General features: G+C 38.1%; 1 long non-coding RNA gene across 1 annotated transcript; it reads right to left on the reverse strand.

Annotated features, from left to right (window-relative positions):
• Positions 1-315: 315 nt before the first annotated feature.
• Positions 316-18143, reverse strand: LOC146544888 (uncharacterized). The gene is made up of 2 exons (XR_014881903.1): positions 15403-18143; positions 316-656 (listed from the first exon to the last, which is right to left on the reverse strand). It is a non-coding gene; the product is annotated as an uncharacterized LOC146544888 (long non-coding RNA).
• Between the last annotated feature and the right edge of the window lie 2450 nt (positions 18144-20593).

The raw sequence follows: 20593 nt of genomic DNA on the forward strand, positions 1-20593 counted from the left end.
AGATTTGAGAAAAACAAGAAGCATACCAGAACCGCAAGGAAGCTACCACATCTGGGTAAAGTGTTAGCTGAAACCCTTTTGAACAAGTACTCTGAAGATATTTGGTATATGAAGCAGAAGAGAGTTACTTTACAATACTTACTTTACACTTAATAATGACTGGTGGGGAAAATGGATTGAGAAGATGATTTTACGAAGGGGGGTTGCCCATGACATTTCACTCCACATGCCCTTATGATCGATGGGATCATGATAACATTAGTACTGATTTTTACAAAGGAATTCAATTATCTCTTCCCAGACAGACCTACAGACTTTTTTTTTTTTTTTTTTAATTTTAATTTTTTTTTTCATGGTGGAGGAAGAAATGATCATAGATAGTTACACAGTTCCTGGAGTAACTTGGATTTAGGACAAACACAGACATGTGGTGCCAGGAAAGTCAGTCATAGGCTGAGCTGTGGATAAATACCATTAGATACAAGGTCTCATCTCAGAAAAATGTTAACAGAAGGTGGCTATAATGGAAAACAAATGGTAAAATAACTCTTCCTGATGCCTGCTGGGAATTCTGAGTTCATACACAGGCATACTTCAGTGATCCGGAGTTCATATGATACCTTTATATCCAGAAATTTTGGGTCTTCTCTGCACATCTGGTGAAGAAGGAAGAAAAAAATATTTTACTTTTCCACATTTGGTTGACAAAGTATCATGAAAAGTGAAGATCACAGCACCTGAGTACTTGAAATAGGAAGATTTTCATGGTATCAATCCTATTCAGATCCTGAGAGTCAGTATATCTAATTATCTCTAGTAGAAACTGGAAAAAGAATGTATGAGAAAATATTTCTATGGAAAGCACAATGTGTTTCCCATCTAAAAATTCAATGTCCAACAGGGTATAAATAGGAATATGTCTTTTACACTGAAGGAAGTGAATGACATTATAAAAACACAGTTGTGTTCATATATTTTCAACTATAAAGCTGGATGAGATCTGACTAAGACAATGCTGTACCTTCAAATCCTCTGGTCTTGCAAAATCTTTCCAGACCAGTCTTGCCACGGGGCTCAAACACACCCTGAAGATACTCAAGCAAATAGGTTTTACTGTCTAGTGCAGACTCTGTAATTTAGTTGCTATTTAAAACCAAACATACTCAAGTTATTCCCAGAAGATTTTATGATGGGTATCAAAAACTGTTCAAACAAGAGGGTCAGAGTCTAGCAAGTTAAAAAAAAAAGTGCACTTTACAAATTTAATTTCCTTTTTCCTTCCCTTCCCTTCCTTTCCCTTCCCTTCTGTTCCCTTCCTTTCTCTTTTTTCTCTTCTTTGAATATCTTATATATTCTAAACCTGGTGACCATAGAGCTGTGTTTTCTACTTAATTGGTACTCCTTCCCCCAGTAGCCATATTAAAGGTTCGTAGGAAACAGTACTGTCCCTTGCTTTAATGAAATATATGTTCTTGCACTTGCTATAGTTATCAAAGAGTATAATGGATCTAGATCTACATAAACACAAAGAACAGAAGGAATATGCACTGAAGAAATCTGAAAATGCCCTCCAAATTTCTTACTGGATGAAAATTATGTTGCCTTGATAAGGTAATCGTTCTGCATATGTGAAACATAATCTGTAATTTTAGAAAAAAAAATGAGTTTTTCTGGTCATTAAAAGTAGCTCAACAAGCAGGATCATAAGGAAGTGGGGCAACCATAATTTGTTAGTGGATGAAAATTCTTTTCCTTCACCCCAAATAGCAAGTACAGCAAAATACAACCCTAACAGAACGTAGAACTTTATTATTAAAGAAAAGTGGACACCCGTGCTTTTGAACTATTTTCTTCAAGAATTTATTTTAGAGATGGAATAAAATGGTTAAGGGGGCATTGCTGTCCCAAGTAGAGAATTCTCATTGATCTAGGCAAGAAAAATATTTACTTCTAAGAGATTTCCTTCTGCAAAGAAACAAGAAAATATCTGAAACAGAGACAAAGGAAAAAAATCCTGCAATTTTGAATTCCAGTCCAGTGCTATAACAGGGAAAGGCTTCCACTTGATCTTTGAGAATTAGTTATGAGAAAAATAATGTTCACTTTAGCAGAAGCATACGAATTACTGTTTACTAAAATTATACATAATATCCTCTATTTTTACCCTTTCTCCAACAGATGCTGTTAAGGAATCTAAAGCATCTTATATATCATTGCTTCCCATCTTTTTCTGATCTGGAATTTCTCATCGCAGTATTATGGGCAAAATGGATGATTGTTCATTTTAGATAAATGATGTGTTTCAGCTACTTATCTTACAGCTTGTCAAACTAAAAAATGGAAGACTTGGAAAACACTCTTTCCCAGGTTTCCAGCCTGACCTACTCCTAGTTCAGAAGAGTCCAGAGAGAGAAAGCCTTAAAATCATGACATTTTTATGCATAGGAATGAGATTTGAGATCACTTTATGAAGTTATAATGGTCTCAATGCTGAGTCTCAATCAGGCAGAGAAAGTAGTTAAAGAACATTAAACAAAGGAAAGAGTCTGAAATTCATGGAATCTGAACATACTTTGTTTAGTGTTGTTCTAATGTTTGCTTTTTTCATTTCCCTTTAAATGACTACATGCATCATACACAGTCTAAGCACAAGATGTGATTTGAAATGCAGGTTTTACTATCATCATTTTGGAATGACAGTGCCAGTGGTGAAGACCTAAAAGAATGATGCACATTATCACAAATGAGTGCCAATAAATCTTTTCTACCCCTCAGTGCCTTTCCCTCATCATGCATTTTTTGTACCTAGGTGAAGATTTTGCAATACATTTTTGAAGCCAGCACAGATCCTTTTTGGGACCAGTTTGGGGCAGAATTTAATATTGATTTATGTTCGTGAATTCTAGCTTTATGTAAGATAACTGATGTAATTGATAGTTACTAGCAACTGGCTATTGTTACTCCCTTGAATTACATGGACTGAGAAAAAATTTTACTTAACATGTGACCTCATAATTGAAAATGTATAGGGAGTTTTAGGAGGGGGAAGAGAGAGAGAGAGAACAAAAGCTGAGAAACGGAACTGCTGTATCTCTTACCTTTGGAACATAAGATTTTGATATTTAGGAATCTTTGGATTTCTTTCTTCTGCATGAAATAATGCCATATTTTCATTCATATGTTTTATGGCATATGCGCATATAAAGGAGATAAATCTTTTTGTTTCAACAGAACTGCATGATATATGCATGCATAAGTAACATTAGAAGGAGTTTCCCCAGAGTCCCCTTTTTATCCACTAACTTCACTGCCTTTAGTTTCTCCCAGGTTTTGCCTCCCTGTTCTATGGGTTATCTGAAGATTTATTTTCATAAGTGAACTCATACAGTGAATGCAAATGGAGCATTATATCTGCTTTGAAAGGTATATACTGCTCTTGATAACACTGTACATCATGATATAATGTGCTTAGCTAATATATTGCTTCACTTCAGCCTACAAAAGAGCTGAAATATAAACAAACTAAGGAATGTAGTGAAGAATATAACAGATGAAAACACTCTTTTTTTGTGGGCTGCTAAAGCAATAACACTTAATATCATTACACAATTTTCTGCAGTAGTACACCAAGTACCTTTCATCTTCAAAATATTTGTCTTAAAAAGTAGCTAATCATATGCTGATAGTTCATGTAAGGTTCAGTTTATATTCGTGAGGACTGTCCTACCACATTGATATAAATGTATGTATATTAGCAACAGGTATGCCAAGAAATGTGAGCTACGGTGCGAGGCCCTTAAGTTCATGCAAACATACTAGAGGTGGAACTAAATCAAACTGCAGCTCTGAACACCTCCTTCAACAGAGGTTCAAGTTTATGGTAAAAAAAACATCTATACCAGTAAAACTGCTTCTTTCCCATTCCTTAGATCCTCTAAATACAGTATTCTGGATTTTTGCTTCTTGTCTTTGTTCTCATCTGTATAGTATCTAGTAACCTGCTAACTTTCATTGCTATATGGGACTGCTGAATCACGGCCTGAACCTCTGATTAATCACCTGAGGCGAGCAATGAGTCAGCCATGGGAGCACAGGTGAAGGCAATTCACCTGTGGTGCAGGAAGGGGTGGAGCCTGGCTCCACCTCTCCTAGACCCATTTAAGAGCTGACTGCCAGTAGGGAATCTCCTCTTCTGGAGATTTGCTCCACTGGAGTCTATTTTGTGAGCCCAAGATAGGGTGAGTGTCTTTCTTTTCCTACTTCAATATAATAATTACAGTAGCTAAGCTCTTGGATATACTATGCTATCTGTACATTCCTTGGTTGTATGCTATGCTATCTGTATATTCATTGGTTGTACAATTGCATATACTTGTTCTATGCCATCTTCATTCATCTGATCTGAATGGTCTTCACAAGACAAAAGATATGCTCTACAGAGCACTGAAGTAGTAGATTTTATAGTAGCTTCTATATACATGGCAATATAGTCTCCTGGGGACCGTGCTCTCAAATGACATGCAATATGGTATTGCTGAAGGGAAAGATGCTTAGGAGAATAATTTGTTATTTTTGTTACTTCAGCATTTCATGTCTATGTTAAGTAGACATAGTATATCAGAATACATTGACATTCAAACCTCTCTGAGTAGACACAATAAAAGAACTGCCAGGCAACTAAAATGAGAGCTTCTTGACATGTCTGTATAAAATCAGAATTGACCATAATAAATAATTATTTTACAGAAATGTCATAATCTGTAGTGAAAAATTTCTGTCAGACTGTATTGTGCTTGAGGGGAATGTTAAGGCTTTGTTGTGTTCAACAGAAATGTTCTGTGCAAGTTGTTAACCAATTTGCTAAATTGCTTTTTCAGAAACATTGCAGTGAAAAAGCAAAGGTTTCATAGCTAGGCTTCTGCTTGGATGGAGGAGCACTTCAGTCTCCCTTTACTTGCAAGCTGTATAGTACACCCTGGGAATGGTATACCAACAACAAATTTTAATAGTTGTCCTAGCAGCAAGCATGCCTAAGAGGAACCAGTCAGGATAGCCTTATGAATACTACCATGTGATACAAAAAAGACTGTGTGGAAACATAAATAGATAGATAGACTTGAAGTTCAGAATTTTCTGTAATATTTTTGAAAAAATTCAAGGAAACTTTGAAAGTTCAACAATTTCTATACAAATTTCCAGGAATGCCTTTGAATTCATGTGAAATATATTTTATTTATTTGGAGGAACTTATGAACATATGTGATATAGAGCAGAAATGCTGCCATGGCCTGAACCAGTGATTGAGCACCTGGTGGGATGGCAGTGCCAGCCAAAAGGAGGATCAGGTGCATGCAATGTACCTGAATGATCAGAAGGGGTGTAGCAAGGATCCACCCCCCCAGTACCTCATTTAAGGGTTGGCAGTGGAGGTGAGGGTGTCTTGTTGGAGATCTCTACATACTTGATGCCTTCAAAATGTAAGCAGTTTTCCTTCCTTTTTTTTTCTTTTTCTTTTTCCTACAGCTGCTGTGTTTGTGCTTGTTTTCATTCACTGTAGCTTAGGATTGTGCCACCCTGCTACTATCACTGTACTTTCCATCACGTTATATCATTATATGGTGTTATTAAAACTATTCTTAGCACTTCTGAGTTGGTCTGTGTAGGGATGTATTCCAGGTAAAACCTAATAGCTATTTTCAAGTAAGCTATGTGCTTTTACTTCCAACTCACTGAAAATTTAGCACTTCTGCTGATATAATTCCAACCTTTACTTTGGCATCACTTATATTTATGCGATATCTTTTTTGGCTGATAGTTCAATGGAAAAGGAAGGATTAGAATAATATTTTTGATACAGCTTGTTGACAAAATCTTGAACAGTGCTTTTAAGACTTAAGCTCTTATATTTGAACAACTAAAAATGATGAATAAACAAGTATGCTTGGAAAGTGAATTGAAGAGAATAGTCAAACTATAAAAAAAAAATCTAAGGATGATTAGGACTTTTATTCAGTGTTGTAATTTAATCTTAATACAATTTAAGCTGCTTGAATTTAGTACACAAAATCCTTGTTAAGTCCTATGAACCACCAGTCGGAACTGAATAAAGTACTATATACAAATTCAAAATTTATTTTCTCCAGATTAAGGCTTGATTTTAACTTGTTATAATTTTGGATTCTCATATAATTTCTGGAAAAAAAATCCATGTAAGCACTAAAGCTTTTTTTCGTTCCTTTAATTGATGCCGGTGATATAATAATGTGAATTGCTTGCCCTCAGAACTGCATGGTAAAACGAGATACAGAACTGGGGTGTGTACCTACAGAAATGAAGAACTTCTTCAAATCAAATCTATAGACATCATTGCATTATTTTTTATTTTTGCATTATCAGTGCATTAATTTTTAATGGGGTACAATATCAAATAAACAGTTACTTGTATTTTTTATATAAAAAATACATATGTCCCCACCCAATGTAATGGCATATAGTATACAGGTACAATTACAAATCACTTCTGGGTATTAGGCTGCCCTTTCATTTCAGATTAATAAAAATAATTTGGATGGCTGTAACGCTGTCAACTTTCTCTGGAGGTTAAGAGGAATACTTGGGAACTGCAGTTACTGTGACAGAAAACCTTGCCCCAACAGCTTCTTTGTTTCCTACTTTCGTGCTACCATCCTGTGGGAGGCAAAATGTAAAATGTGAGATGTTTCAGAAGTCTGTTTTTGGTTTACTTGGGCTTTTAAAAATGGATTTCAGGATATTTTAGTTCGTGGTCCTGATCCAAATCCTGCTGAGCACCATGGAAGAATTCCCAGTGACCTCAATGGGTTGCTAATAAAATTTCATAAAGACAAAATTTCTAAAAACTAAATGAAGTTCAGTTTTTCCAAACTACGCAGCTCTGCCATGTATTCTGCTCAGCTTTCATGTACAACTTCAAGGCCAAGTATGTAGGAGACATCTGTATGGCAGACCAAGAAAAAGATTCTCTCAGCTCAGAGGTAGGGTAAGGTCTTTGTACTTGTAAGAAAAGCTTGGTGACTTTTCTTAATGGAGTGCTGCTGACCAAGGCTCATAAGGCTCACTGGAAGAAGGGTGTACAATGGTACATGGAGATTTGAAGGTAGGATTCCTGGCGTTTTTCAAACACACCAAATGGTGTTTTCCAACAGCTGTTTAAAAAACAGTTAGTAAGAAGATGATGAAAAGCACTGACTGATATCCTCTTTCATTTGCCTTAATATGCCTTGGGATATCAGGAACTTCAAAGAAGATCCCTAACATAGATAGTTATCAATCTCGGTAAAGGTTATTGGACCTATGCAGGACTCATGGTGCTCTAGCACAGTATGCCAGGCACAGTAGAAGAAAGAAGCAGGACTTCCACATGCTCTTCCTGATTGTCGGACTAACTTTTCTTGCCAGGGAGCTTGTTTCAGTGAGTAGCAGACTTTCTAGGTTTAGGAAAGGAAGGGAAGAGGCAGACTGAAGGGCACCAGGTAAAGATTTTACAAGAGCCAAGTCAAAAAACTTGTTGGTTTTTCAGCTTTCTGAATAGATTGAGACTCTAAAGTGTAGTGTAGGAAAAATCTGATTATCAAATGTAATATTAACACAAGATTTCTGCAGTGCAGCCTGGTTTTTGGGTATATACAGAGTTTCAGTGTTCGTTAATAAATTACCTCTTCTTGTAGCAATTAACCCCCTTCTGTGAGGGTTCAGTGTTTACTTGGGGCCATGCCAGTGCTAACAGCTACAGTTAAACATTCTTTTTAATGGCTTGCAATTACTACTGAGAGTGAAGGCTACATAAAATACTAACACTTAAGCATCTTTTACTCTCCTTTGAACATTAGATTGTGTGTATAGTATGTGACTTTTCATTCTTACAGACTTGTTATTTGCTTAGAATTCCACTGGACCCATGAAAATGCTCATTTAAGTGGTTTCTGTTGATTTATTAACTTCCCTCAAAGTCTGATGGAAGTTGCTCTGAAATATTGAATGTTTTGTTCTTGAAATTGTTCCATAGTAATGCCAGAAAAACAAGGATTTCCACATTTTAAAGTGGTAAAGGAACTTTGATAATAACTTTTACAACGTATTTCTTCCCCCCCCCCCCCCTCCCCCCCACACTGTGCAACCTGAAGAAATCATCCAGAGAAAAGCTACTGTATTTTTGTGATCAATGTCATGATTGCCAACTACATACATAGAATAAGAGAACAGGAAGGTCATTTAAAAACAAACAAAAAAACCCAACAACAAGCAAAAATAAACATCTCTGGCAAGGAATGTACAGGTACAATTGCTGCTTTTCCTCAACTCCCCACCAGGTTTCCACCTCAAGAATAAAATGGGTGGAAGCTGGACATGCATGCATCCCAGCCTTGTCCAGGTTTGTATTTATGTTGTGCGTGGGTTGTCTCTACAGACAAGCAAAGATATGCCTAAGTCTCTGGCTGAAGAACAGATCTGATCGCCTATTCTGTCCCTCTTGGCTCCTCCATTGGCTTCATCAACCATTCAATATTTTAAAGGAAACCAGACTTACTCCATTAGGTCAGGTTCAGTGGGCCACTGAGACAAGTGACAGACAAATTTTGAAAGTCTTGGAATTGATTCCGGATAAGCCCTCAAATATCTGTAGCTTGCATAAATCATTAAAACATCTGGGATCTACAAAATTGTCGATAAATCTCAAGCAATATGGTTTTCTTATGATTTTCTTTCCACATCAAGATTTGTTAGCTCCAGCAACATTTGAAATGAGCCAAACTACTGTGGGTAAGATTCATCTGCATTCAGACCTGGCTGGACTTTGGGAATGTACAATACTGGAATTTGAAAATACAGTATTCAGTAAGGACCTAACTACATGCTTCTAAATCTCAAAAGGATTTTAATACAGATTTTTTCTAGTCGTTTTTTGTCTGAGCATTGTTCTGTAGAAAGCAATCGATTATTGCAACAGATAAATACAGTGTTTCTTGAAAGAGTTTGAATTTTAGGTATATTTTACAAGCTAATCAATCAGCATTGCACACAGTTCCAGTAATCTCTTGGCCTGCTAGACACTGGGTCTTGATTGCTTGTCTCATCTCAAGATCTGAAGTAGTTGTATATGTCCTTCCCATAATCATTGCACAGATTGTGAATGCCAAAGGCAATGCAGATTCCAACTTCTGCCTCAAGCAGAATGTCAGAAAAAGCCTTGCATAGCTGAGTTTCTATTGAAGCACATGCTGATGTTTATGTGTGAGATTTGTATTCTAGCTGGTGAGGTTTCAGTGCCTCCTGCAGCAGTGGTAGCAGCACATCCTTTTTGGTGGTGGATTTCCATGCACTCTTGCACCACAGCTTATCTCATGCAGGGCTGGGGGGAAGGGGGTGCTTTCCCCTCCTCTTGAACCTGCTGGGGACCTGTGACATGGCAATGGAGATGGTGGTGTTGGATCCTGCCTCTCACTCACTGAGCCTCTTGGGGACTCAAGGTGGGAGCTTGCTGACATTACTGCAGATGTCCACTATGGTGGAGTGGGTAGAGGGCTCCTGATTCCTCCTTGCATCATCTGACTTGGTGGTGGTTATGGTGCACCTGTTGGTGCTGTCAGGCTCCTACTTAGTGGACCTGTCTGAGTTCTGTAGCATGGTGCAGTGCATCTCAGCATCTTATCTTGAAGTACAAGTTGTTGAAGCTCTCTGCTTTACGTTCTGCTGGCTGGATGGCCAGGCTCAAAGCATTGTGGACAATGGATTTAAATACAGTTGGAGGCTGATCACAAATGGTATCCCCCAGGGCTTGGTACTGGGGCTGCTTCTATTTAACATCATTATTAATGACATTGAGGGGATTGAGTGCACCCTCAGTAAGTTTGCAGATGACACCAAGTTGGGATGGAGTGTTGATCTGCCTGAGGGGAGAAACGCCCTACAGGGGGACCTGGATAGACTTGACTGATGGCCCAAGGCTAACTGTATGAGTTTAAATAGGTCCAAGTATCAGGTCCTGTATTTTGGTCACAACAACCCCAGGCAACCCTACAGAACTGGGGAGGAGTGTCTGGAAAGCTGCCTGATGGAATGGGGCCTTGGTGTACTGATGGACAGTTGGCTGAATATAAGCCAGCAGTGTGCCCAAGGTGGACAGGAAGGCCAATGGCATCCTGACTTGTATCAGGAATGGTGTGGTGAGCAGGACTACGGAAGTCATCCTGTCTCTGTACTTGGCACTGCTGAGGCCTCACCTCAAGTATTGTGTTCAGTTTTGGGTGCCTCAGTACAGGAAGGACATTGAGGTGCTGGAGCAGGGCAACAAGGCTTGTGGAAGCTTGAAGATTATGTCCTACAAAGAGTGACTGAAGGAACTGGGGCTGTTTAGTCTGGGGAAAAGAAGGCTGAGGGGAGGCCTTATTGCTCTCTTCCAGTATCTGAAAGGTGCTTACAGCAAGAGCGGGGCTGATCTCTTCTCACTGGTGACAGGACAAGGGGAAATGACCTTAAGTTGCACCAGGGTAAGTTTAGGTTGGATATCAGGGAAAACTTGTTTCCAGAAAGGGTGGTTAAGCACTGGAATAGGCTCCCCAAGGAGGTGTTTGAGTCACCATCCCTGGAGGTGTTTTAAAAACAATTTGGATGTGGTGCTCAGGGACATGGTTTAGTGGAGGGTTGTTAGGGTAGTTTGGTTAGGTTGTGGTTGGACTTGATGATCTTTAAGGTCTTTTTCATCCTGAGCAATTCCATGAGTATTTGATTCTTCGAAAGTACCTTCTATGGTAGCATATCTCTTTTAGAAGACCACTAGGACACTCAGTATTGATTACCTTGTTCTTTTTATTTATTTATTTATTTTGCATGGCACGTAGTCCTATACTCTCTTATACCTCTTCCGTCTGTGTTAAATTCATCCAGCTCAGTCTCTTCTTTTTACAGGTGGACTCTAATTTTAAAGATGTGAATAGTTTAAATACATAAGCCATGAGAAAGCGAAGGGAAAACATGTTATAGAAGAACTAAGTCTATGAATATTCTGATTTTTTGAGCGAGTCTGAAACATAGAATCACCAAGGTTGGAAAAAACCTAAAAGATCATCCAGTCCAACCATTCACCTATTAACAATAGCTCCCACTAAACCATGTCCCTCAACACAACATCCAGTAGTAACATCTGCAGATTATATCTTCTTTCTTTATATGGAAGAAGTATTACTTCACAAGACTTGCAGATATTCCTGGTACTAAAGTGACAAACTGAAATAAAGCAGCAGTAGGTTCTAGTGATTCAAGCACTGTAAGGAAAATTAGAAAAAACTGGGTCTTTCCTTCAGAAATTTCAGGAATATTTTCAGCTAAGACTTCTGTTTTTTAAGAGCAAACTACTTAGAATTCAAGGAAAAAGTGCTGTAATGTAAAAGCATTCTTTTCTAAAACTGTTTTTGTATAATATAATATGCTTATTGAAAGTGGTGTTTTTTTTTTTTTTCTTAAGAAAAGAGCATGAAGGACAAAATCTCCTAAGCAAGCAGTTCATTTTTTCCTCCAGGAGCATAGAAAATATTTTCTAAAAACCTCTATGTATTCTCTGCAACAATTTAAGGCCACAGTTCTTAAAAGCAGTGGAATCTAGTCTTCTGTTTTAAGTGCATATCCATCCATCTTTGTGCCACCTGCAGCTTAAGTACCATCTTAGTTTTATTCACAATATAAACAAATGATTAAATATGAGTTTAAACCCTTTGCAGTGCTGCCTAAATAAGATCCTATGTTTCATGATATCAGTAAGTTCAGACCCAGTGCTAGAAGCTTGCTGAGGGCAGTCAGTGCATTATTTCACAGCCACCTTCCTGACTGAAACCAAGAATTCATCTTTTTCTCTCTCATTATCTGAACAATTGGCACTATTATCTTTCCAGCTGAAGGTTAAGATAAAACCTTGGAATGCCATGTTCTTTCAGGAAGGGATATCTGCCCTGCTGCTCCCTAGGTAGTACCAGTGACTTAGATAAAAAATGATTAAGGGGGAATATTTATTTATGAGTAAGAAGGTATAGCGGAAGTCAGAGTCATAGAATTGCTGAGGTTGGAAAAGATCTCCAAGATAATCTGGTTCGACTGCCCACATACTACCAATATTTCCCCACTAAACCATGTATTGCTATTGGTGCAGAGGAAAGACTGACCCTTTAGCAAAGGCTAGTGAGCTTGGCTGCATTACCACACTCTACTTGGAGTTGTCTAATGCCTCCATTTACAGGCACAACCCTGAGCTGTCTCGTCAGTGCAGTGCATGTCTGATAACTGAAAAGCAAAGCCAGAAGGTTTAGGTGATGAGTTTACAGTGACATAAACCTGACCAACAAGAAATCCTTTGTATACTGGCATTGTGAAATATATCTTTTTGGAAATATCCTCTCCTAAGTTTCAGCATATCAAGGGATTTTTCTTTGTTTACTTGAGACTCAAGGTCAGAATGTTCTAATCATTCTTTCAAATCACTCAGCAGGCTGTTTGCTTTCTTTAGTGGTGCCCCACTATCTGACCTGTGAGTCCTTAATGCAGGAGCAAGTCCTATGCCCTGTGCCTGCCTTTCTCAAAGGGTCCATCAGGATTTTCTGTGTGAGTACAGGTCCCTGCAGTCCTCTGTGGAAACAAATGCAGACTTAGGGAACCAGAAAGAGTCAAGGCTGAAAACAAAAGTAAGCATCAGAGAAAAGTAGGCTTAGATTTGGTACATCTCCAGATAAAACTATTATACTATTGACAAAAACCTCACTCCTCTGCACATGCTTAATTTTATACACTAAGCCTATTCACTGTGTAAAGTTAAATACGTAAGCGTTGTCAGATATGAGTTCTGTCACACCAGTAGTAGATATGCAGTTTCCATAATTCACAGCAGCAAATGCATAAGTTAATAAAAAAAGACTTCTGTTCATGACCATTAAAATAAACATATAAATCCTCCAATTGGTATATTTAGGACTGGATCCAAATGCTTCTTAAGCCAATGGAAAAGTTGTTATTGATTTTAATAGGTATTTATTGTATTTGGCTACTCCTTCAGCTGTCACTCTTTCCCTCTCTGTCATTTCAGCTGAGTTCCAGCCCCATCTCCTGTGTCTTACCACTATGTGAAAGGCGTATATGATTCAAAAGAGAGGCTTGTTCCCTACTTTATGTTTAAACCATGCGAAATGTGTTGTGATGATAACTGAATGCTAAGACAATGGTAAAAGCCGACATAAATACAGTTATAACAAAATATCATGTTATAGAACCACTGAATCATCAAGGTTGTAAAAACCTTAAAGATTATCTATTCCAGCTGTCCACCTATCACCAATATTGCCTACTAACCAATGTCCCTCATCTCCATGGTTCTTGAACACCTCAGGTAGGTGACTCTACCACTTCCCTGGGCAGCCTGTGCCAGCGCCTCACCACTCTTTTTTGTGATTTTTTTTTTTTTTTTTTGCTTGTTATTCAACCAGAGCCTCCCCGGGTGCTACTTGAGACCATCCCCTCTTGTCCTGTAGCTGCTACCCAGGAGAAGAGGTTGACCCCCACCTTGCCACAGCCTCCTTTCAGGTACTTTAAGGGAGCAGTAAGGTCTCCTGAGCATTCTTTTCTCCAAAATGAATAATCCTAGTTTCCTAAGCCTCTTCTTAAAAGACTTGAGCTCCAAAGCCCTCACAGTCAGCAATGAAGAAGGTCTAACATACTTCAAGAAACATATGTTGATTCCCTATTTTTGTACACCTAGACAAAGCTGTTTGACTAAAACACTACTGAATGGTTTTTATATTTTCATGACATAATGCAAAATCAAACAGGATTAAAAAGTTTGAGATGGAAGATAAGTTTATCTTTGATTTTTCAGATAATATTCTGGCCCTTATAAATCTAAATCAAAGTTCACAGAAGAAAACACTTGTGAAGATTTTGTTTCTTTACTGCCTTTTCCCTATCCTGTGGTTGAGAAAAAGGCAGCAATTTGATAGATATTCTGTGTTTCAGTCACACCAATTCTGAACTTTAAAGGAAGTTTGATCTTTGATTCAGCAGTTTTTTTTTAATTAAAAGCAAGTGCATGTATTTAAATCCTTTTAAAATTAGCCTTTTTTCTGGAGAGTTTTTACCCACCAGATCTAACTAACCATTTCAGGTGCTATCAGTTTTAAAGATGAATCAGTATCTTTGAGCAGCCTGTGCTGTGCGCTTTAGTAATAGCCCATGCACTCCAGTGTTACTTGAAACAACCTGCATGCCAAGTAGGGGACTTATCAGTATATTCATACCAGTAGAAACCTCAGAGGACTGGTCTTTGCCTTAACCCAGCTTTTTTTTTCTGAGGCTTTGGTGCCAAAGAGCAACTCAGCATGTCCTCACCTGCAAGGAATGTTGTCAGTCATTTCAGAGCTGTAGCAGTCATGCTTTGCTCTTAAAGAACATCTAGGAGCTACAATATTCCCAGGGATATAGGAGACCTGTGCTAAGCTCCCACTTATTTCCAAAGTCAGCATGATCTGTGTCTATCAGACTTTGATGGATCATGCAGAGGGAGCTTCTCCTGCAGCTGCTTTGTTTGGGCTCAGAGGGCATGTGTGGCCTGGAGCTCTGCTCTGCTACATTTAGCAGCCAGTGGAGAAAGCACACCTAAAAAGTCCTTAGGAAATATGGTTTCTCTCCTATCCCAGGGAGCGTGCTGGATTTTCTCTTCAGACTAATGTTTGAGAAATATAAAAAATAAATGCATCAGTGATGCTTAAATATTTCTACAGAGAAGCAGCAGATGAGCTGGTGTTTTCAGTGTCAGAGCTTTGTATTGCCATCTAATGCCCAGTTTAGGCATGCCTCTGTCAGTCCTCTGTTGAATCTTTCAGTTCCTTTTAACATAACAGTGAACTGAAAATAATCATGCTCATCTAGGAATGAAAATGATTTGACCTGAGAATGCAGGAGAAGATAACACATGGAATTCTTCATGTAAATTAAGAAACGCTGACAAAGGAAAAAATAAAAGTAAATAAATAAAAACTCAGCAAAAAAAGAACAACATCAGGGCTTCTACTTCATCTTCATTTTGACTGTTTGGAGTTACTATGTGATGTAAGACAGATTTTCCTTTCCGAAATAAATTTGCTTAAAAGTCTGTCATAATCCTCAAACAGTTCTAAAACATACAGGAGGCACTTCCAGAGAGCTCCAAAAAACAGGGAGAGAAAAAAAAAAAAAGAGGTGAGGTGGAGATTTTAATGAGCACTTTCCTCTTAATTCTGAGAGTAGCTGCTGTGTACCATTAATTTTCTGAGAGTGCAGAACAATTTTTGTCATCTGATCACTACTTTTCTCACAGCCCGAATGAAAAAGAGAAATAATGCAAACACTCACATACATATGCGAATGGAGTCTCTCTTTCTCTCCAACTGTTCTCTGGGGTACTCCATCATACCTGGGTTTATGAGCCTTGGATCATCTACGGCTAGTGGATTTAGTAATAAACAGAGTGGAAATGTTCTTCATCAGAGTTCAAAGTGAATTTCTATCAGCCCCTGCCAGACGTTGTTTCCCCCCCCGGCCCCTCAGCATTTTACTGTGATGACTTCCTTTCAGTGGAAAGAATAGAGGAAGAAAGGCAGCTTGCACATCTTTAAAATGTCTTGAAGTTCCGCAAGCTCTGCACACCCTGAAGGGCATTCAGGTGGTTTTTGTAGCACAGCTTTTCAGCATCTTCTGTGCTGTTGAAAGTACAGTCCCTGTGAATCAAAAGAAATGTGGTGAGGTGTAAGCCTGAGGGTTGCATAATGCAGCTGGATAGCCATACCTAAAACAAAGATTGTAGTTTTATATTGTCTGCTGTGGTCTCCAACTGTTGGAAAACCTCCTCTGCTGAGCAGGGACTGAAGACCCAACTTATCACTTAATAAAATGTCATGCAGTCTCACCATAAATCCCACTGCCCATATTACACCAATGCATGCAGAAAGAAGGATGGCCAACACTGTAGCTGAATCTACTTCATCTTCTAATGATGCTCAGAGCTACTAAGAGCTCCCTGTGCTCCTGGATGTGGACAGGCTTAAATCTTGGAAATTAACTGTGGACTTTATCTTTGTGGACTGTGAGGTGAGATTTCACCACTTGAAGATAGCACTTGAAGGAACAAATGCTTTTAAACACTGGTTGGATCCAGAAGACCAGCTTGATTATTTTTATCCAAGGTATAAAAATACCAGACGTATTTTTATCTCCCGTTGAAGGGATCTGTGGACTGAAGGGTAGGTTATAGTACATACAAAGAATCTCAAGAAGTGAGAATTATAGGCACTTCAGAGAATTACCCATATACCTCTCATAAATTCTCGAGGGGGCTGTCTGAAGGTGGAGGTGGTTCAGAGGAGGCCATAAAAATGCCTGGGGGACATCATAGGAACACTTTTCCCCCTCCATCAGCCAGGGGGATAGTGGGGAGCATGGCAGAAATAGCACATATTATGTAATGCCCCTCATCAGACTGCAGATGTGTGAACTAGTTTAAAACTTTTATTAGGGCTTTTATTAGACTGTGATATAGTCCCAGCCTCTTTGCATTTGCCAACTTAGCCAATTGCTCACAAGTTATAACAAATTAAAAATACCTAATGCTCAAGCTATTCTACACTTGGGGGTTAGGGATGGAGTCCCAAACAGATAATATTTTGAGTGGTTAGGCAGCCTTGGTTCCTCCTCTGCCTTGTGGTCATCTTTATGAGAGCCACGGCATCACTGGTGACTGCTTCACTGCTTTAGAACAAAATAAAGAGTAAGTGAAACGTAAGGAGTGATCTTCCCAAATCCTTGTTGATTCTGTAAATGCTTTTCAGTTCACTGACAACATAATGAATAGGCATTGTATTTTGTTGGTTTTTCTTTAATGTTTTGTATTTATAGTAACATACTTGATAGATTTGATATCTAGTTTAATTTCCATCTAAAATGCAACAACTATTTCCAAAAGATGTCTGATTTCTTTACCCTGTCTAAATGAAGCAGCCCTTACGTGAGTTGTCAGGTCTCCCTGTCTGGCTTTATTCTCAGTGACTTCAGTGTAAACCGGAGAGCTGAGATGCAGCAATGGCTGCTTGCTGGGGAAGGAGTATAGGGGGGATATCTCCAAAGCAGCAGGGAATAGTAGATCACTCTCTCCCAAAAAAGGTCAGATAGCAAGTTCTAAAATGAATAATAAGCCCCTACCTACTGAACTGTATGTTCAGCCTGCACACAACTAAGCAGTAAAACGCTTTGCTATACAATGCTGTACTTACCAAAATTTAAAATAAAAAATCATTAGACAAATTCCTAAGACTGAATGTAATGGAGGACACCAACGTACAGCCTCAAGCTCAAAAGATCATAATTCCCAGGCTGATAGGAAATAAGTAGATGTACTGAGCAAGCACCATACTATCTTCTCTATATAGCCACACACTTCTCGCAGAAATGGGAAAGCAGAGTACATGGATCACTGGGTCAATCCATTACTGTCTTCTATGCTCTAATAACTGAGTTGAGAACAATGAAATCTGTAAGTCCTTGGATGGTTATAACTTCACGCATGATTATTTAAGTGTTGTTGAAAAGAAAAAGAATTCTGAGAAAATCTCCCAGTGTCTCCAGATGTTCTTAAAAAAAGGGTAATTTCATGTAGTTTAGATTGGACAGATGAAGATGTCTGATTTTAACTTGGAAACACTGAAATACCCATAGTAGGACATCTAGGGAGGATCACAGCATTCAGAAAATAGTGGTGACAAAAGAGAGGGGGTAGTACAACTTGCAGGGACCATCAACAGGAGATGCACTCTTTCATCTCTGGGCTCTTTCACATGCCTAAGGAGAGTTAATTGCTCCAAGTATCCATCCTTTTCCTGCCCTGTCATTGGCCATAGCAGCAGGAAAAGAATGTATCCCCTGGGTCCAGTTTCACATTTATGTTAAGCTTTTTATTGTAAAAGCAATGCAAACTGGCTTTAGTATAAGTGAGAATTAAATGTAGCACATATCCTTACAAAATCACAGGGGATTATGGTGCAATTTTTAATATATATATAATATATATGTATAACACATTTGTTAAAAGCAAATCACTTTAGAACCTTATTATCTTTTTAAACAAATTTTGTAAATGGGCTGCAATATTTTATATCCACTCAATGCTTTACAGCTCAAAGCACTTAACAGGCTTAAAAACCTGGAGTGGAAACCAACTTTTGTTCAGTGCATGGGCAGCACCTGGCACAATAGGAACTGGTCCTGGAGTCAGGTTTCCATGTGTTGCTACAATAGCAATGCTTCTAATAGTAACAGTAGAATGGAAATACTGACATTTCTGAGTCAGAAATGTTAGACAAATACGGAAAATTATGTTTGAATGAATGACACAAGCCTTAATTTTGAAGTGAGTAGTTACAGGAAGCACCAAGAGTCATACTAAGGAGAAAGCATAGACCGAGGTGCAATGTTTAATATCCATCCCATTCAAATATGGGCCAGAGCCTGTGTGTGTGATTAAGTTCATTCTGTGAACAATAGAACAGATTTCTAAATAAAGTGAATGTGTCAGTTGTGAGGAATTGATTAACAAGTCAAAATACAGGTACAAATATTTATTTACATCATATAGCTATGCATTTATGAACACTAAGACTTGAAGGATTTCTGACCCTATCCTTTTTTACAGGCAAATATATGAACTATGTATTATATACATATACTTCAGCATTCATGCTATATAAATATATATCATTTACTTACAATATTTGGACATTAAGGATAGTTCCTCAGCAATATTCTGATCAAATGTTCCAATAAATATTCTGATTATTCTTCCAAATAATTACTTTGAGCTTCTTAATAGAAAAAAACACCCAGAATTTATGGCCTTTTGTAAGCCAGACTAGTGGGCAAGGTATACAGATGAGGTGTCTTATATACAAACTTCACCATTTGCAATTGGACCACATCTGTAATTTAAACCACACTGAAAGGTTGTATATGGTCTGCTCAATGAGTACTTCCTGCTTCAGTGCCTGGACAGGTAAATCAAAGAAAATAGCTCAGAAGTGCACAGCTTACTGAGGTAAGAGGCCACTGGATGTCATCATTTCTTTTTCTAGGAAGCAGGTCTTCTCCAGAGGTGGAAAATATGGCTTACAGAAGGTAGTGGTTTGATTTTGAATGTTCTTGGTAGTTTGACGTGATTCTTTTTAAGTTAAAATACATTTCCAAAGTCAGACTTCTTCATTAGTCAGTGGAAACATACACATCCCTTTTCTTTGAAAAAATGCAAGGAAAACCTTGAGTACCCTAGTTTTGCTACAAATTTGTCAGTCTTCAAATGGTTCAACTAATTAGGTCAGAGTCTTTTAACCCTCCAGGTTGCTCAGATGCTCTGGATCTTCCTTCCTTACAGACTTCAGAATAGACAGTTTTAAAGTAATATGGGAGAAGAAAAGAAAGATAAACTTCTAAAATAAAACTTTTCTCTAAGCATTTAGAATCTTGTTATTAAGACTATGTAGTCTTCCTACAGCCACCACAAATCTTTGGCTGCACATAAGCAAGGTGAAAAGTACCAAAATACTATGCATCACAATTATTGCACAGTCATTTCCTCTATGAAGACACTGGTAAGTAGTACTACTGATGGCCACATGAGAAGACAGGAGTTAGTTTTGTGTCTTCTCTGGTGTCTTTTCTAGAATTACAGGATTGGAAGGGACCTCTGAAGAGGTCTACATTTTCCTTTGTTTTCAGAGCTGAAGCAGTAAGCTAAGTTCTGTTATGCTGTGTAGCAGCAACATTACTACTCTTTTACATTCCATTTCCTTTTACCTTCTCTACTGTACTGTTGTATATGCAAGTTCTATCTACATCACAACCACTGATTATCTGGCATTGATAGTGACCCTTGAAGAAGAGTTGGCTCCTGAAGGACTTCTTTGGTCTGTGGACTTTTCTGGTTTTGAGAGATAACAAGGAAAGAACTCAGCTTAATATCCAGGCCTGGTTCAGTTGAAATAGTCAGCAATGACAAAAAAAAAAAACCACCTGTATGTTTGCAAATGGAACATATTGTGTTGAGAAGTAACCTTGTGATGTTTTTTTACGAGTGCTTTATAAAGGAGAGCTGTTTTTGAACTCTGCCTGTGGCTGATAAGTCTTTTCAATATTTAGTTCTGAAAAATAAGCACTCTAAAGGTGCGCTCTATAGCTTGCCTGCACTGACTACCCATAACAATTTGCTGTATTTCTGTAATAACATGGTCTTGTTAATGAAGTTCTAAATATTTTACATCTGTAGAAAGACAGGAAGTTTTGAAGGTAGAGGGGTTCCTTCATTTATTCTAATTTTTTAACATAACATCCAATCCACAAGTTGGATCTGAAATTGTTTACCATTGTGCATTATAATTAGACATAAAGGACACTATTCCTGGACTGAAAAATAGGGAGAAAAAATTTGTCTGTACTGTAACAAGTAAAAAGAGAAAAACAAACAAAAAACATATTTGGAAATAAGAAAAACACCACAACAAACACA

This window comes from Meleagris gallopavo, chromosome 2 (genome assembly GCF_905368555.1).
Source record: "Meleagris gallopavo chromosome 2, MGAL_WU_HG_1.1, whole genome shotgun sequence".
Lineage (NCBI taxonomy): Eukaryota > Metazoa > Chordata > Aves > Galliformes > Phasianidae > Meleagris > Meleagris gallopavo.